A 17,614-nucleotide genomic window follows, 5' to 3' on the forward strand; every position below is an offset into this window, starting at 1 on the left:
ATGACGGGTGTATTTTTGGCCTTGTTGTTTGCCTTGATTGACAGCTCCTCAGGCTATAACCAGCTGCAGTGGTTGCCATTTGTTCATCCCAGCTCAGCTCCACTCCACTGCCCCCATTTGGATTTTATAGCTCCTCTAATAACTGATAAAAATGGCAGGAAGTAGAGTCTGGTTATTATTGGTATTTTATCAAATCTCAATCTAGTATCTAATCTGCTTTCTGAGTTCTTTCAAATCCTAATTAATTAAATCTATTTAGGTTGATTTTTTTTTATACACTAAACTGATGGTGCAGTTCAAGATCTGAAATCTGTAATTTTGGCAGTTTTGCATCAGATTCAGATTTGTCAAAGCATTTCAAACTTTGCGGTCACTCTGCATTAAATCCAGACTACAGGGGTTTCAAGAGTTTGAACACACACAATTACAAAGGTCACTCACTGTTCTTCTGGGGTTTAACATGATCAATTTAAGTGTTGTTAATGAAACATGCTATCCGTCTTTGGTTTGCTGTGGCCTAATCCTCGTTGGATAATCCAGAATCCTATTGCAGGATTTACTTCATTGTGGAGGGCTGCGCGTTGGGGGAGGTGGAGAGACCCTGGATGATGTTACGAGGTTGTGTAGAAAGAGTGGTGGACCAGCAGGGTGCTGAATAGGCATTTGGAAGATTGTATCAAGCCCGACTCAGACTGACACTTAAGCCAACAAACAGGCAGGTGGGCTTCATCACAACTGCTGATAAAGATGTAGTGGATGTGTGAGCAAAGCTGCTTCCCTGTCTGCACAATAAAACTGCTCAAAGCGAACACTGAAAAATCTGCTGGTGTGATATGCACAACAGTTCTGGTAGTTTTTATAGATCCAGTTCAACTTTGCACGATCTAAGTCAGAGACTACTGAAAAAAGTCAAAAACACTTATGGTAATTAAGCTAAATCCATGACAGTTTTTATTTTTTTCAGTTTAATATTTACTGGCAAGAGATTTGCAACATTAAAGGATAACTGGTCACAAGACTCAAATACAATTTGTTGGTCTACCACTGCCTCGATCAGCTAGTTTCTCTGTGTGATTTGGTGACTTTAGTGTTTTTAAAGCGTCAGTTCAGATTCAAAAAATGTTGAGTACCAGAGCTTAAGGACAACTACAACTTGGTTAGGTTTAAGGAAAAGATTATGGTTTGGATTATTATGACTACTACATTAAGTTTAGGGAATGATTGTGATAATGTTTTAAGACAAAGAAAATCATGTTTACTGTCAGTTGGAAATAGAAAACAGTGGCCTGTGTTAAAGTCTGATGCGTGTTGATCTATCCAGCCACACTGACCTCCTCATTATGTGGACTTAATCACTTGACAACAATGTCATCTCACTTCCTCCTTTTCTCCTGTCATAATTACTACGGTCATCTAAACTGATTTGTCGCTTGAAGGTTACGGGGACTTTGATTCAACAATTGATGCTGTTGTTTTTCTTGAGAGGATAAGTCTCTGATATTGCTTTTCCACTTGGTATTAAATAATTATAAGTCACAGATACCTTGAATCCAAGCTTAAGGCAAATCCTTGTTTAGCACTTTAAATGAAATTGCTAACAACAACTCTTTCCAGCTTGTTTTTTTCTAGGAAGATTACCTCTGTTTCTATAAACTCATCTATGTCTGGTTTATCTTCCACATATTTTACCAGTCATTATCTGAAATCTCAATATTAAGCTCTTTTTCCCATTTCTCTTTTACATATTTAGGTAGAGACATTAAAGTTCAGTCCTTGATGTGATGCCAATTTTTTTATTTGAGGTAAATTATTTGTTCAATATATAATATTCACTTCCACCCATGACAGTTTCACTTGAGGGCGAGTTTGCCCAGCAGCCACAACCCCATCATCCGACAGTCATTCTCCCCCATGCTGTCCCGTGCAGCAGCAGCAATGATGATGCACAATTTGTGCCTTTGCAGCTGAGTAGCTCTGGGCCATGGCTGCCTGGACCTCTCTGTGTCTGCCTCAGTTACCATGGAAATAGGAGTTAACTTGAGAGTCGGGGCTCTCCCAGGAGATGTGACTGACGTGGAAGATGGGGAGGAGAGGCAGAAGATCGCAGTGAGCTCGTTGGCAGACTCTCGCTTAGTGCAGCACGGTTCGCTTAAGACCACAGTGAATAATAATAATAATGTCGTATAATAACTACGTAGTGGTATGGCTTTTATGCGAGCGCTTTGAAAATAGGCAAATGCAGCAGAAAGGCAAATGACATGGAGAAAATGAGTGCTGAAAGTAGAAGATAGAATGAAACAGAGGCAGTTGGTGAAGTGCACAAGTTCAATAAATGACCCTTTGTTGTTGTGCGACAGTTACACGGCCAAGAAACATGTTCAATTACCAAGCTAAATAAGCCAAAATCATAATAACTCCACAGTCCAGTGCATCCTGCTCTTTCAACTGACTGCACCGACCCCTGACACAGAATCACAAACATTTAGACTGCACGCAATATTGTCCGTTCTAGTTCAACCACTCACACTGCTTCTAGTTTTCCATTTTAATTGTTTTTTTAACCAACCATTTTTAATCCCAAATGATGTTACATGACCAGGATGAGTCAGTCACCCTCTGCCCAGGCTGAGGCATGTGAACTAGCTTGGCAGGGAGGAGACAGCAGTGCCAGTGTGTGCCAGGCAGAGTACAGCAACGCATGGAGGAGTCGAGCCTGACGAGCCCGTAGAGGAATGTTAATTCAGACAGACAGAGCAAAAGAAGGTAGAAAAAGAGTTTGGTTGACCTGAAGGCTGCCATGAAAAGTGCCCTAATCACAAATAACTGACAGGAGAGAAAAGATACAAGAATATCAAGAGCAAAGGGAGGAAGACAGCCAAAAATCCACTGATGTCAGGAGAGAAAGCCTCCTAATCACAGACGTTTTTGATAGATACCCACACAAGGATACATTTTATCTGCAGTTCTCAACCCTGTCATTGTCGCAGCCCTGCTCAGGGCATGAAATGCCAAACCCCACTTAAGTAATCAACGGCTCAGAAATGTCACACGAAATCAGCGGTGATCACACAAGAGGATGCAGCAGAAAAAAAATGCAAAGAGCCGGCAGTGAAGGAGCCTTGATTTGGCCTTAAGAGAAACGGCTTAATTTAGTCAGGGGGAAAGATGCAGGGATGGTAGACATGGTCGCACTCGTCTTCATCACTCGTTTTATGATTGAATGGCTAAAGCATCCAGTAAAGAGCCATATGGCTTCATACAATGTCAGTAGATTAAAGGCAGTGAATGCTCAGTTTTTGCTAGATAGATTTAATTAAAGATTGAAGATGAGTAAAGAGTAATTTAATATCTCAGTGCACATTTGAGTTCATGGCACAGCAAACTGATGAATATACACAGTGTATAATAAATAAATAAATCCTTTAGTCAGTGGTCACATATTTAAGTATTAAGTGGGTGGTATAAAGTAGGACTGCAAAATTATCTTTACAAAATACTTAACTAATTATTCACTCTATAACATCAAAAAACAGTAAAAGCACATGGTTACAATCTATCACCATAAAAGACTTAGAAAACTGGATTAAAGAAGCTGGAGCCAATTAATTATGAGTATTTTTGCTTAAGAAATTATTTAAATGATGAATTGATTATCAGATTGTTGTTAATTAAGTTTCTTTCCAGCCACTAATTGATTAATTCGGGTGTTTTTAAAGTCTGAGACTGTGGGGCTCCCCTCAGACAAGGCTTGGATACAGGCATTGACTACCGTTCATATTTTTTCTGAAGTAAGGTCCCATTAGGCACAGCGAAAGGGGCGTGAATTCATCTCTCTATGGGATAATGATTATGTTATTTGATCCCACAGACACTGAATAATTAAGGCAGCCTGATATTTCTGTTTGACAGAACTTCAGATTATACCAAATGCATAAAAAAAGTCAGTCCTGAGGCATTTATTAGTTTCTGACTCTAGGAAAAACAGTTAAATTCCCCAAAGATACTGTAGCTCTGAACTGTCTCATTAAATAAATCACACACATCTATGCTTATTAAATCTGATCTCCTATTAATAACTAATGTAGGATTTTTTTTTCACTTCCATTCACTGAGCCTCCCCAGGATTTTGTATCACCATCTTTTTGGACTGAAGTGAAACTGACACAGTTTGAAATTTTAAGAAGTGAAAAATTTCAGTCTGTAATAAGTGTTATATCTGGAACCCAAGATTTGTGGAAGACACAACACAAAACCCAAATACAAAAACACAAGAAATACAAGATGCACAGAGCACAATGGAACTCAGTTACAAAACAACAGAGGTTTCTAGGGGACACTAAAAAGTGATGAACACACCCCGGCATATTCAGCGGCCTTTTTTCATAACTCATTTCCATTGGGGTCTCTTTGGGGTTTCTGTATTTGGTTATGTTGTCTGTATTCAAAGTGCATTAATGTGGTTGTGTTTACTTACTTTACATCATTTTATTAAATAAATGTTGCGCAAGTGTTATCTTTATCTGCAGAGCGTTGAGGTCTCAGAGGCATCGAAACAGACAGAGCCAAAATTCATCATGTCCTAACAGACTGCTCATCCCTGTTGTGATTTGTGTTACGAAACATGATGCACGTGAGAGTCACAGGCCAGCTTATACTGCAGTTGTCACAGGTCAGAGGTCAGAGCTTAGCTGGGCATGTGAGTAAATATGTGCACGAGTAAACAACCTCCTGCTGAGTTTGAAATCCTTTACAAACTGGTGGCTTTTTAAAAAGGCCCTCGGTATAACAGAGGTTGATTACATATTTGAGTCTGTGGATTTATGAAAAATAGGTTAAGGCTTGGCCACAAAACTAATCATGCAATCAATCATTTTCAGAAGATAAATAATTATATTAAAGAAAAGAAAAGAAAAGAAAAGAAAAGAAAAGAAAAGAAAAGGCACAAGGTGACTGGGTGTACATTAAGTTCTGCATACCAGAAATGAGCCCATGAATCACTTGTCATCTGTGGTTTCTATATCAGATCAAATGCTTTATCGTATTTGAAGCCATTTGAAAGAAGGGGTGGATAACAAGCTTGAGGCAGCTTTTATTGGCCAGTAAATCTGGTTCAAAAGTCCATCCTTTTATGTCTGGAAGTGAAAACTGTTTGAAGTTTACCAATTCTCTTTTGTCTTGGTCCGACATTATCGCTGCAATCCAGCACCGAGAGCAGCAACACTGATCTTGAAGCAGAGCATCCTGCCTCATCAGTGCACAGCAGCACTGTGTGATTTTAATATTATGAACTGTGATTAGTTATCCCCTTTAGTTTCCTCGTATCATTATTCTTGTATTAAAAAAAACAAACAAAAACAAACTTTGACAGCCTCTGATGAGCCTAACAACAGAGAAAGTAGTTTATTGAAGGTGCTAAATGTATCATTGTCATACTATATTGATTTTGGAGAACATTTTTGTTCAAAGAGACTGACAATAAGTGCATTCAAACCAAAGTTGTATATGCATCCATTCCAATCAAACAAAAGTTTCTTTTTATTTTCAAAGAAATGAGACATCATGGGATGCTGAGATGTTGTGGAGCAAGAACAGAGAGGAGCCTTATTTTTGTGACAAATTTAACTGACTATTTGATATCTTTAAAAAAAAAAAAAAAAAAAAAAAAACTAAATGTTACACCAAAGTTCACTTTGTTCTCAGCAGTCGGTTCCAATGAAACATGCTGTTTGTAGCCTTATTCAACAGGACTAAGAGTCTCACAGCCATGCTAATGACAGACACAGTGTTTCTTTGAACTGAATGCATTAGCAACATTAGCATTCTAACATGCTAACAATGACAATGTTAACATGACAGGTATAATTCTTTACCATGTTGACCATGCTAATTAGCACTAAACACAAAGCACAGTTGATGATGATGAAATGTCATTAGTTGTAAGGTAGTTTTGTCATGAACCAAAGTTTTGCAACATAAAATTCTGATGACAGAACTAAACAAAAAGTCAAGGTTGTAGCCTGGAAACAATTTACAATTTAGAAATTTACCTAGTTGAAGTCAATTTTTACTTGGCCTTGTACAAATCGGCTTATTTATTACCGGCTATCAAAAAACAAAGATTAAAGTTAATTGTCATGTTTAATATAGGGTTGCAATGTTTATAAAATGTCAGAAAATAATGAAAAATGTCCATCCCAGTTTCTTAAAGATCAAGGACATGTCTCCAAATGTTTTGTTTTGTTAGTCCATAACCACAGATATTCAATGTAGGAAAAGCAGGAAATCTCCATATTTGAGAGGATAAAAACAGTATTTTCTGCCATTTTTGGATTAAATGTTACTTTGATGAATTGATAATCCAAATATTTCTTCTGTTACCACTTGCCACTTACTAATTAGCCCAACATGGCATTTTACTTGCCGCAGGTAAGTTGGCAAGCATATCCTTAACTCTGGGCTATGAGTTGACCCTGGAATAACCCAGGGTTAAGCTAAGCCCAGGGGACACCGCAATTCACACTGCACTTCCTCCAGCCCTGGGTTACATGTCCGTTTGGTACAGGTGACTAATGTGAACATTCGAGAATGTTCTGTGACTACTCTTTAACAGCCTTTAGCTCTATTTTACAGTGGCACCTTTTAGCCCTGAATTTAAGCCGATTTTCAGGAGATAACCCCTGCAAAATCGGGGCATATAAGCCCTGGGCTGAAGTTGGGGTAAGCCCACTTTGAAATGTGCCAGTATTGTGCCAAAGTGAAAGCTGTCTTAGTCTCAAGCTAAAGGGGTTATTGTAATGTCTTTTAGCCCTGGCCTAAGTGCAGTGTGAAAAGCCCTAATTTGTGCTAAGCCTAACTTTAGCAGGGCCTGAAGTTTTTCAGGGTAAAAAAAAAAAACAGGGCTAAAAGGTACTAATGTTAAAAAAGGGCTAAAGGCTGTTAAAGAGCAGTCACACATCATTTAAGAATTTAAACACCACTCGCTGTTCCAACTAGAGCTACACAATTTCACGAAAAAAAAAAATCATACTGACATTGCAATTATAATGATTCATGATTAGTGGCAATTATCCTTTTTGCATCACAATTTTCATTTTCACTGAAAAAAACTATTAAAATCTTCATGATGTAACCTTTGTTGGGGTCTGTACCACGCAGACATCTGGAGAAGACGTATAGGTCAGTGCATCTCTGCAGCACCAGGTTACTTCCTTATAATGCTGTTTATCACACATCATACTTTTATCAAAAAATCGTAGCTTCTGCAATTTGGATATTGCACTTGGCCATATTACAGTTTTGATTAGTTGTGGAGCCCTAGTTCCGACAGACATTTAACCCAGGGCTGGTCTAAAGTGCAGTGTGAGTCATGTAGCCCTGGGCTTAGCTTAACAGCGTGTGTGTGTGAAAAGGTGCTAAGTTATCCCAAGATCAACTCTTAGCCCGAGGCTATAATAAGTGTGAAAAGCCTTTTATAGTTTATATACAATTTTACATCCGTGCTGTATGTGTCTCCAACCTCCTTCAATCATTCGCAAAAGACTTCTCTCACACAGAGAAGGTCACTGACCGTAGAGATCCAACACGGAGGTCCAAATGACTCTTTTCAATGTGCTTTTCAATCTCATTTCCTATCAAACTCCGCGAGGAGTCGGTTAAATCTCCCCAGTGGCATTTGAAATTAAGAGCAAAGGTTATAGCCAACATGAAGCAACATACATGAAGACTGTGGAAAAAAAACAGACAGAGCTGACATCCCCAACAGCAGTCAGTATTTTCTTAACAAGTTGTAATCTAACATGATGTATTTTTGTTTGTGTTGCACTCGTCTTCTTCGTCTCACTCTGCTCTTACACTTCTTTTTAATGCCACAGTGTTGCTGCCATATGCCTGGGAGCTGCTAAGCCTATCTGAGGCCTCTGAGGAGAAGGCCTTACCACTCTAATAAGGCAGCAGAAGAAGACAAAAGCTCCACTGAGACCTAATTTGCACACAAATAACTAGAAAGAGAAAAAAAAAAGAAAAGAAAACCACATGCGAATTCTCCTTCCAGGAGGCGTTACTTGCTGTTAGAATGTTTTTTGCTATGCTGAAATCTAGATTTATTCCTCCTCTGTATTTACATGGTGATGATATGGCAGAAAAAAAGCGGTGAACCGAAAGCAAAAGCCACAGGGCTAAAAAGGGAATGTGGATTTAAAGCGAGGCTTCTCAAACATCAAGTTACAAGTTATGATTTTAAGTGGGAGATAAGTGGTAATTAGTGCGCTGGGTGTTGCCACGTGAGTGGGTGAATAAATAGAGTTCATGGGTGGGAAACACTCAGAGCTGTAAAACTCAGACTGGGCTCTTCAGGGAGGGTAAAACACCACCGTCTTTGTCATTGCTGCCAGTTACGTTATCACAGTTTTTGTCACAGACTGACAACCTGTTTCACAAATCATTAGTGAAGACTAGAATCACAAGCTACGCTTACATGCACACACATTTTCCACTGTTATTCAGAATAGGACAATATTCTGAGCAGCACATTGCGTTTGGATATTCTGAATTTTAACTTCCATCAATTAATGTGGGACTTGCCGATATTATTCAGATTCTAGGAGCGTTCTTTGGACATGTAAACAGCACATTTTGAAAGTGTCTCAATTGGGGGTTTTTACTGCAGTTTGTGACACAAGTCCTGTTGCCTGTTTACAGTCAGCTCTAAGTCTGGCAAACAAACCAACTACCCAACAGTCTGAGGATGGAGTAGTGATGCATGTACAAAAGAGAAGCCCACATTTCTGTTCAGAAGGAGAAATACCTACTTTTACACATTATAAAAGACTTGGATATCAACCTGTGCAAATATCGCAATGCCAACCTTTTCAAGAAAGGTGTTGAACGAATCAAAGAGGGAGCCTGTATTTACACAGAGAAGGTGAAAAAAAAAATAATATTTTCACACAAAGAAGTGTCCATAATCGGAGTACACACGGCTGCATGTAAACTTGAACATCAGAGGAATATTAATTTTCATTAGTCATGTAAACAGCTCAGGAGGAATATTGTCTTTTTTCAGAATCAGAGCAAAAACAGAATATTTTGTGCGTATAAACGAAGTTACTGGTTCACTGTAGATCTCCAATAGTCACAGCAAAACAGGTTGCACTGATGATATTTTACATGATCAATTTACAATGATTTTTTTTAGATTGAACTCACTTGGTTGGAGAACAAGAACTATCAGCCAACAACTGTGGGGAAAAAATATTGATCGTGTCCAATCCAACGGACGCCCTGCACATCTCCAGGTGTCTGCTTATTATCTTCCTCCTTTAGATTCTTGATTGCTTCATCTCTTGTATTGGCTGTTATCTTTTTGAATTATTTATGTGTACTATAAAATGTGCTTATTGTACATTGCTAAATTAAATGCCTGCAGCATCAAGCCCTAATAAAATGACTCATGAACTTCATAAAATAAAGTTTGCAGGAGACAAGTTTTGATCTTATAAAGTAGAACTACTACTACCATTTAAAAGGAATAGTGAAGAACTATAAAAGAATTATAAAAACTCAAAAGCAGAAAATTTTACAATCAGTAGTAATTCTTTCACTTTGTAAATGGACTGTATTTATGTAGGGCCATTAAAAAAGGCAGTTTATTGCACTTGTGCTTGTTGGATGATTGAGCTGCTCCACACACCTTTCTGACAGAGTATTCAGATATTCATAGCCACATCATGCTGCGATTAGCCAGCTGTGTGGAGGTGAGGAAGGAGTCAAGGTCTGAACTTCCTCTCTCTAGCTCTCTTTTGTTTATCATGTGGGATAAAACAGCTACAAAACTGAGTGCCTTCCAAAAACGTTCGCTCTGATCCACATATTTAAACAGGTATTGTGTCCCTTTCTGTGACATCAGGCTTTTCGCTCTGCGTTCGAGGTAATACGAGTGTAGCTGTTTGAAACAACTACAAAGGTTTTTACCTTCAGATGTATTCTAACACATCCTTTTAACTACTACTTTTCAAGCATATCCTGACCCTTTCAATACAATACAATACAATATGTTCACACAACAATGGCGAGCAGCCTTGCAAGGCTCTGACCTGCTTGTCAGAAGAATCTTGGTCTTCGGTGTTTTGTTCAAGGATATTTTGAAAAGCGGTTGACATTATTGAATAATCTTTTCATACACGACACTTTCACATTTTAAAGTTACTACTCAGTCTGGCGATTGTCATGAATGTAAACTTCAAGCTGCAGTGAGTGATTCTGGAGAAAGGCGTACAATGGTCACACTTTTGACATCAAATTTTGATTTAGGGTTAGTCATAGTCTTTTGACTAAAATGCCATTTAGTTTTAGTCGGCCTGAATTGTTTCATGTTAAGTCTAGTTTTACTCGACTAAATATCAAAAGATTTTAGTCAACCAAATCTACAGTAAATCCAGTCGACTAAAATGTAACGTAACGGATTCTTAAACATTTCTTTCGAATATCCAAACCCATACCCCAGTTGTTATTGACATTAACATTATGTATACTACATTTCTATCCTCTTCTCCCAGTGTATATCTAACATTAAATACAGTACATTGTTACATATTTGTTTTATGCATTTGAGGGCAAAGTCCACCTCCAGTCATGGTTTAAACAATATAAAATGATCTGCAAGAAATAATCAATTGTGTCTGATATGTTTTTTTGTTTCGCTGCACCTGTCGTTTCCTCTGTTTTGTAGGCTAATCACAGAAGCTAGCTGCACCCGGCTTCTCCTGTGGGCTGGGGATCGCTGCTGATCATATGTATAGTGCCACCCCCTCAATTAACAGGATTGGCTAATTTGGTTTATGACATCATATACCGAGTCTGATTGAATCCATTTTTTTGAGACTGCCTTTGCTCACTGCAGTTTTAAAGCAGGAAGTGCTCAGACATGGTGTTCATTGCTTATTTCACTCCTGATATGTCTTGTTACACATGAAGAACAACCACATGGACAACCATGATTCTATCGACAGGACATTTCCATGAAAACATCCAGCATTCTAATCACTTTTTTGCTGTTTTTTAATATGTTATGCTGTGAAACATTATTACACGCTGACGAAAACTATGACGAAAGTTATTAGTCAGCAAAATTAACACTGCATAGTCGATTACTGAGTCTCGTTTCCTGCTCATCAAATACTGAGGCTTTGGGCTGGTGGCTCAGTCTTAGTTTGGTCCCAGTTTAGTACCAAAGTGTCTGTGTTTGATGACCGAGGAATGAGACTCAATAATCAACTACCGTCTCTGTCATGGGCGAGACTTTCTACAGACTGAAAACAGAGCTAAGTGGAGGTGAATAAGTCTCATTGTCTCTCAGACCACTTGAATTGCATTAAACTAAAAGGTTATTACAGAATTATCATCCAGTGATGTCAGAAATAAACTACCTACCTACGCCAGTTTTAAGTCAATGGCTTTCTTTCAGGTGTCGAACAAGTTACGTTTGAAGAATCCAACACTTTGGTTCATGTTTCTTCACTTTTTCCACAGACATTCTTGATTCCTTCAATCACATCAGAGCTGTTTGACAGCTTCATCAGATAACACAGCAGTGTTAAGAGGAAATGTCAGGTCAGTCCATACTCTGTGTTTGACTGTCTTTTCTGACCCTGATGGCTGCTCCTCTGCAGAATAGAGGCTCTCTGGAGAGGAGAAAACCTATCAGTCTCAATACTCAGAGAGCTGCTCAGAGAGACACTGAGGTGCTTCACAGTAATTTCACAGCCATCACCCCTCATCACAGTGAGGGGGCAGAGGGTTCAGGACGGTGGCAGCCGCAGGGCGAAGAAATGGGCTCACAGTCAGGATGCATCCCTTCCTATCCCGTCTTCTGCTACCTACCGTTCCCTCTTCAATGTCTCTCTTGCTCACAGACAAGCAAAGCAGCATCACAACTAGAAACACACACTGCAAAGTTTATTTACATTCATGCAATCACAGATATTCACACGATGACTTTCTTACTTCTTCCTCCGTCTCACGACCACAACATATTTGCAACTCACACACACACACACACACACACACACACAAACTTCAGCTTGAGTACACATTGTGCCCTCTGCGGCTTTACTATATCTGCATCTCCTCACGGCCTGGTGAGTCTGCTCCCACAGCTTCCAGTGAGGAAGTTATAATGACAGGGAGCTCAGAGAGGAAAGAGAGTGCGTACACACACACACACACACACACACACCCAAATGTACACACACAGATATACACACTTAAACACAAACATATAAACATGCACACCTGCATTGCAACACCATCTGCTGTTCAGGATACAGTGAAGCTTACAAAGTACACAAAGAACAGCAAATATTCCAATACTTCAATATCAATAAAAACACATACGCATTTGTCAGTGTGCTCACACACAAACCCCGCGGTCAACACAGTGATGCTCTGACTGCGACCACAGAGAGGACACGGGAAACATCTCACTCGATCCAACCAATCAGGGATTAAACAAGAGTGAGTCCAGCCAATCCACCCTCTCATCTTATTATGGCCTCAAGGCTGGTGGAGTCAGCCTCGGGTCAAAGTCAATCTCTCTCTCTGTTGTTGTTGTTTTTGCTTCTCCCTTACTTTTTCTTTGTGAAAAAAAGGCTCTTTTTATTTCCCAACACAGCAGTAACTTTCCACTGCTTGTGCTGCTTTTGCTAGTCATTGATTTCGCAGATGAGGGGACTAAATCTTAGTTTTGATTTATGACAAGTAATCTAAAGGGATGTGCTGTTTTTCTATGACGCTCAAACTCATTTCCATCACAATCTACATTTGATTTTTTCTTTTTCTATTTTTACAAAATCGTCTTTGAAATGACTCTACAGGAAAATGCATGACACTGTCACATAATATTTTCGTAAAGAAAGCCCACAGACTGTGAGCGGTGTGTCTTGAGCAACATAGCGTGTGGAGTCATGATGCTTGATCGAGCATTTGGGGACCAGAGGGAATGAGAGAGGAGATTATCAGGCTCCTGAGCTAGCCAGCTGCCACTGGAGCTGTGTGGGCAACACTACACCCTGTCTCCCTCTTTTTATCTCTCTGCCTCTTTCATGGTCACCCTCATTAAACAGCACTGATAGCAAACGTTTCTGCGCCCAGGCACTGTCAGCAGTAAGGAGGAACTGACAAAGCTTCTGCATATCAGTAATGTTCAAAACAAAGCAAAGAAATCTGTTCTCAATGTGTCTAATTCTGCACAGTGAGACACTGTGACTGATATATTTATTCTGATGTGTGACAATTACATAAAATGTGAATACAAAGATGCTGAAAACTAACAAATAAATAAATGTTTATTATTTCTATAACCTGGCTTCACAAACATGGGGATCGAAATTGGTTGGCCAATTAATGGGGATGATTATCTGGCCTTTTGAGACAACTGCCATCGGCAGATGTCTGCACGCACAAAGCAAATAAACAAAAAATGTCTGCAGACAAATCTGCAGGCAGCCTCGTCAGTGTGGCTGCTGTGGAACAGCGTTACTCTCCCATGTGTCCTGTACAACAACTGATGCATCCTACTGTAAACATGTCTAAATTTCCTCAGTTACCATCATCTTTTCTAAATGTGAACATGTTTATCCATCCTAAATGACAGAATAATGAATCTAAAATTGTAACTGGCCATGTTAAAAACTATTATAATATTATACTGTATAGAATAATGCCATTGATTGACATCACTATGACATATGTACCTCGCTCTCCTTTAAATACCAGTCATTTTCTAAAATCTGCACTGTAATTTAATATATTCTGGAGAATGATATTTGAATGTTGAGTTTTATTCCCAGGTCATAAAATACTGACATTTACCAACCTGTGATTAGCCAGAGTCTCTTATCCCTAGTTAGATTTTCTGAAGCCTGGAAACAGAGCCAAGCGGAGGAGCAGAAATCTAATTTTCTCTCAGACCACTTGAATTACATTATGCTAAAAATGTATTATATGTCTTTTGCCCAATGACACCAAAAAAAACCTGCCAAAACCAGCTTCAAAGTGCTCATATCACAATGCTAACATGTTGATGTTTAAAAGACGTAATATTTAGCATGTTCACAATCTTAGTTTAGCATGTTATCATTCTAGCTTTTGCTAATACGCACTAAACACAAAGTACAACTGAGATTAACAACGTTTTGAGGGTATGAGTACTGGACAAACTGAAATTGTGAAACTAATGATGGTGAACTTTTCTCTGGATGATAAGAACTCTGGATCACCAAAACAACAACAATTCATCCTGAGGGGGACATAAATGTGTGTATCAAAGCTCACGACAATCCGTCCAATAGATGCTGAAATATTTCAGTCAAAACTACAAATGTCAACCGTGTGGTGGTGCCAGATCATAAGTCGGGAGATTGCAAAGGTCATTAGGATTCATTCTCTGGGCACCGAGAACATCTGTACAAAATATCATGGAAATCCATCCAGTAGTTGTCAGGATACATCAGTCTTGACAAAAGTGACTGACATTGCAATCCCTGCTGTCATTGCTAAAAATGTAAAACATTGTGTTATCTGCAACAGCAGAGCAAGTTTACTGAACAAAAAATATAGTGAATGCAAATATACAACAGTTACAGTTATTTCTACATTTATTCAGCCTACTGTAATACTGCAAAATCCTGCCCTCATACCAAAATATAATTAATATATAATATAAATGTTGTTTGGTCAAGGCTACAGGCTGGACACCAGTCAGATGAGGTAAAAATATAAAAATGATTTTCATTTTTTAAGTCAGCCCGATGGCCTTCAAAAGGTGTACAAAGGATTGTTGTTCTGCTGGAAGGGTGTTATGAAAAAAACGCAACAGATTCTGTCATATTGGTTCCTGTGTTTTGTCAGCCCTGTCAAAACTGGACAAACAGCACACAAAAGATGCCTTTTATCAGATTAAATTTAACTTAAATATGCAGAATATATTGCTAATTATTCTTGGAAGCTGCTGTTGATAAATGGTTTTTAATCGAACCATCTTTGAGTGAGAGCAGACAGTATTGTTAGGTAAGTTTCCAGGAACTGAAAGCAGAAGAGAAGATGTTTCACGTTCCTGGCCACCTCAAACTCATCTGAAGAACTGCACGAATCACCAGAAACCACAACATCCTGGTACGAAGTCTAAGTGGCTCAGCAGATTTTCTGGGAATTACACACCGCAGAGCAGCGCACGACAAAAACCTTTTAATGCTGCTCAAACCATTTTTCAATCTCTTTCACACAACAACACCTCTGTCTGAGTGCAATGAAGCAGCAGAATCAGCAGAAACTTTTTACCCTGTGAGGTGTTATCCATTTATCACCTGCTGGTTTGATCAAACCTTTATTCAGGTTACACATGACGGTAAAATTCAACAGGCCATCCAGACAACAAAATCCCTGAGACTCAGTCCAGCTGGAGATCAAGCTGTACGTGCCAGTTCACAGTCTGTGTGCATGTGCATATGTGTGTATACGCAGCGCAGAGCTGTTTCTGCTGTGTAAGAATTACTGTGGCAGTTTTCATATCTGTACAGACAGCTTGCGCAGGCAAAGAACGTACAGTAGCTCAGCCACGGGCCATATTTGTTAAGATGAGAAGAGTTCAATCTAATTTCAAGTTAAAGTGAAGTTAAATTAGATGTCATCTCCAAATGATAAGCAGCCTGTTATCATTCCTGCATCACTGACACACTGTTAGCATCACAGCATCGTGGGACTGTTTGTAGTGAAGGAAAACAATTATTATCTCCAAATAGGGGGGCACCATCCGTAGAAATTTTAATTAAAAGACTGGCAGAGTTTCATCTCAGTGTGACAACTCCATTATTTCTCAATGATAAAACAGTCTCCTAGCAGAACAAATTCAGCTCCAACACTGCAAGTTCCACTGGCAGTTTAAGTGGGCAGGCCCAGCTAATGGTTCTCCTGACCTTGGCATTTCGATATCTAGCTAAAGTAGCGAGGTGAGGCTTAAATTAGAGTAATTATTCAAATGTGGCGTCACTGAGCTTTGTGCTGGGTTTGACTCTGAGCTTATGAAAGAAATCCCACCACATATTTTTAGCGTGATGCCTTGTTACAAGGAGAATAAATCTGCAGTGGTTTCCACTGGGCTAAGTGTTAATGGGATATTTCATGTTTTTAGAAGAAGGGTTGTATGAGGCAGTGGATGGAGGTCGGCTCCTAGTTTAGGGAAGCAGCAGGAGCCCTTGTGTAGGAGGGACAGGGTCAGAACCAAAATGTATTTTGGCCATAAATTAATACCATTTTAAGTGTATGCTATATTTAGAATATTTTCACTGCTTTTCTGTGTCATAAGACAGCCTTTTCTGATGGAAAACCACCGTTATATTAGCCAAATATCACTCTCTCCAAATCAACCATACTCCACAGGTAAAATAAGTCAATTTACCTCAAAGAACACCAGAGTTGTTGGTCTGCCGGTGCTTCCCTCTGCTAGTTTGTTTGTGTTACTGTGTTATTTCAGTGTTTTAAAAGTATAGTTTGGATTCATCGAGGTTGCACAATAACACAAACAAGCTAACCTATCGAGGCAGTGGTGGACCAGCAGCTGCATGCATGTTCATCTAAAAAAAAACTGGATGTTATTTATCATGCCGCCTTGTGGTTTGTAACTAGTGCAAATGCCCATACACATCATTGCAACTCACATGAAATGTTTTAATGGTCTTTGTTTAAGGAGGAAAAACCAGTGTGTTCATTTTTATAGAAAAGCTTTACTTGGCAAATTACCCAAGTCCAATTTATTGATATATTACTGCACCTACTAAAACACTGCATCATCAGAAAAAATTCTACTCGTAGTTCCAATCACCCAGACCAAACTGGGTAAATCTGCATTTTCCCTTTCACATCTTACACTCCTTGAATGAGCTGCAAAGCATACTTAACTTGGAATATTTGCCCTTTCTTAATATTCTCAAAAGAACTTTAAAATGGGTTTTAAAAGAGGAATGTCATGGCTTTTAAAAAGAGTAATTATTTGCCATGATCCCTCCTAGCCTATCATCCATGTACGTTTTTTGTGTGTCTTGGTATGTTTCTGTGATGTATGTATTTAAATTGACACTTTGGCAGCAGAGATGTGATATCTCAATGGTACCTTTCCTGGTTCAGTAAAGGAAAAATAAATAAATATACCCTTGTAGTCTGCAAAGTAAAATTACTGTTTTTGCCAAAAACACTGAATAAGAAGACATATCCAGACTTTTGACTGGTACTACAATAACCGCAGTTTCCCATCAGAAAAGGCTGTCTGATGGCGAGGTAAAGCAGTGAAACTATTCAAAATATAGCGTACACTCAAACTGATTTTTTTGTAAGTGCTGAAATACATTTTGCTGCTGACCCTGTCCACAACAGTACTTTACTTTCCTTCTTTCACCAAGACTCCTGCTGCTTCTCAAAACTGAGGGCGTGCCGACCTCCATCTACTGTAGGTAATACACTGACTATGGATCAGTACCTCATACAACCCCACATCAAAAAAATCAAAACTACCCCTTTAAGAGCCCTTGTATAGTTAGTGGCATCATTTTCACTCCCCATAAATCTA

The 17,614-nt window shown here is 39.0% G+C and overlaps 1 protein-coding gene across 2 annotated transcripts in view; it reads right to left on the reverse strand.

Moving 5' to 3' along the window:
* Positions 1–17,614, reverse strand: part of ppp1r16b (protein phosphatase 1, regulatory subunit 16B) — a 129,446-nt gene that overhangs the window by 69,680 nt on the left and 42,152 nt on the right. The window lies entirely within an intron of this gene.

Source organism: Lutjanus erythropterus, chromosome 2 (genome assembly GCF_056507025.1).
Source record: "Lutjanus erythropterus isolate fLutEry1 chromosome 2, fLutEry1.hap2, whole genome shotgun sequence".
Lineage (NCBI taxonomy): Eukaryota > Metazoa > Chordata > Actinopteri > Lutjaniformes > Lutjanidae > Lutjanus > Lutjanus erythropterus.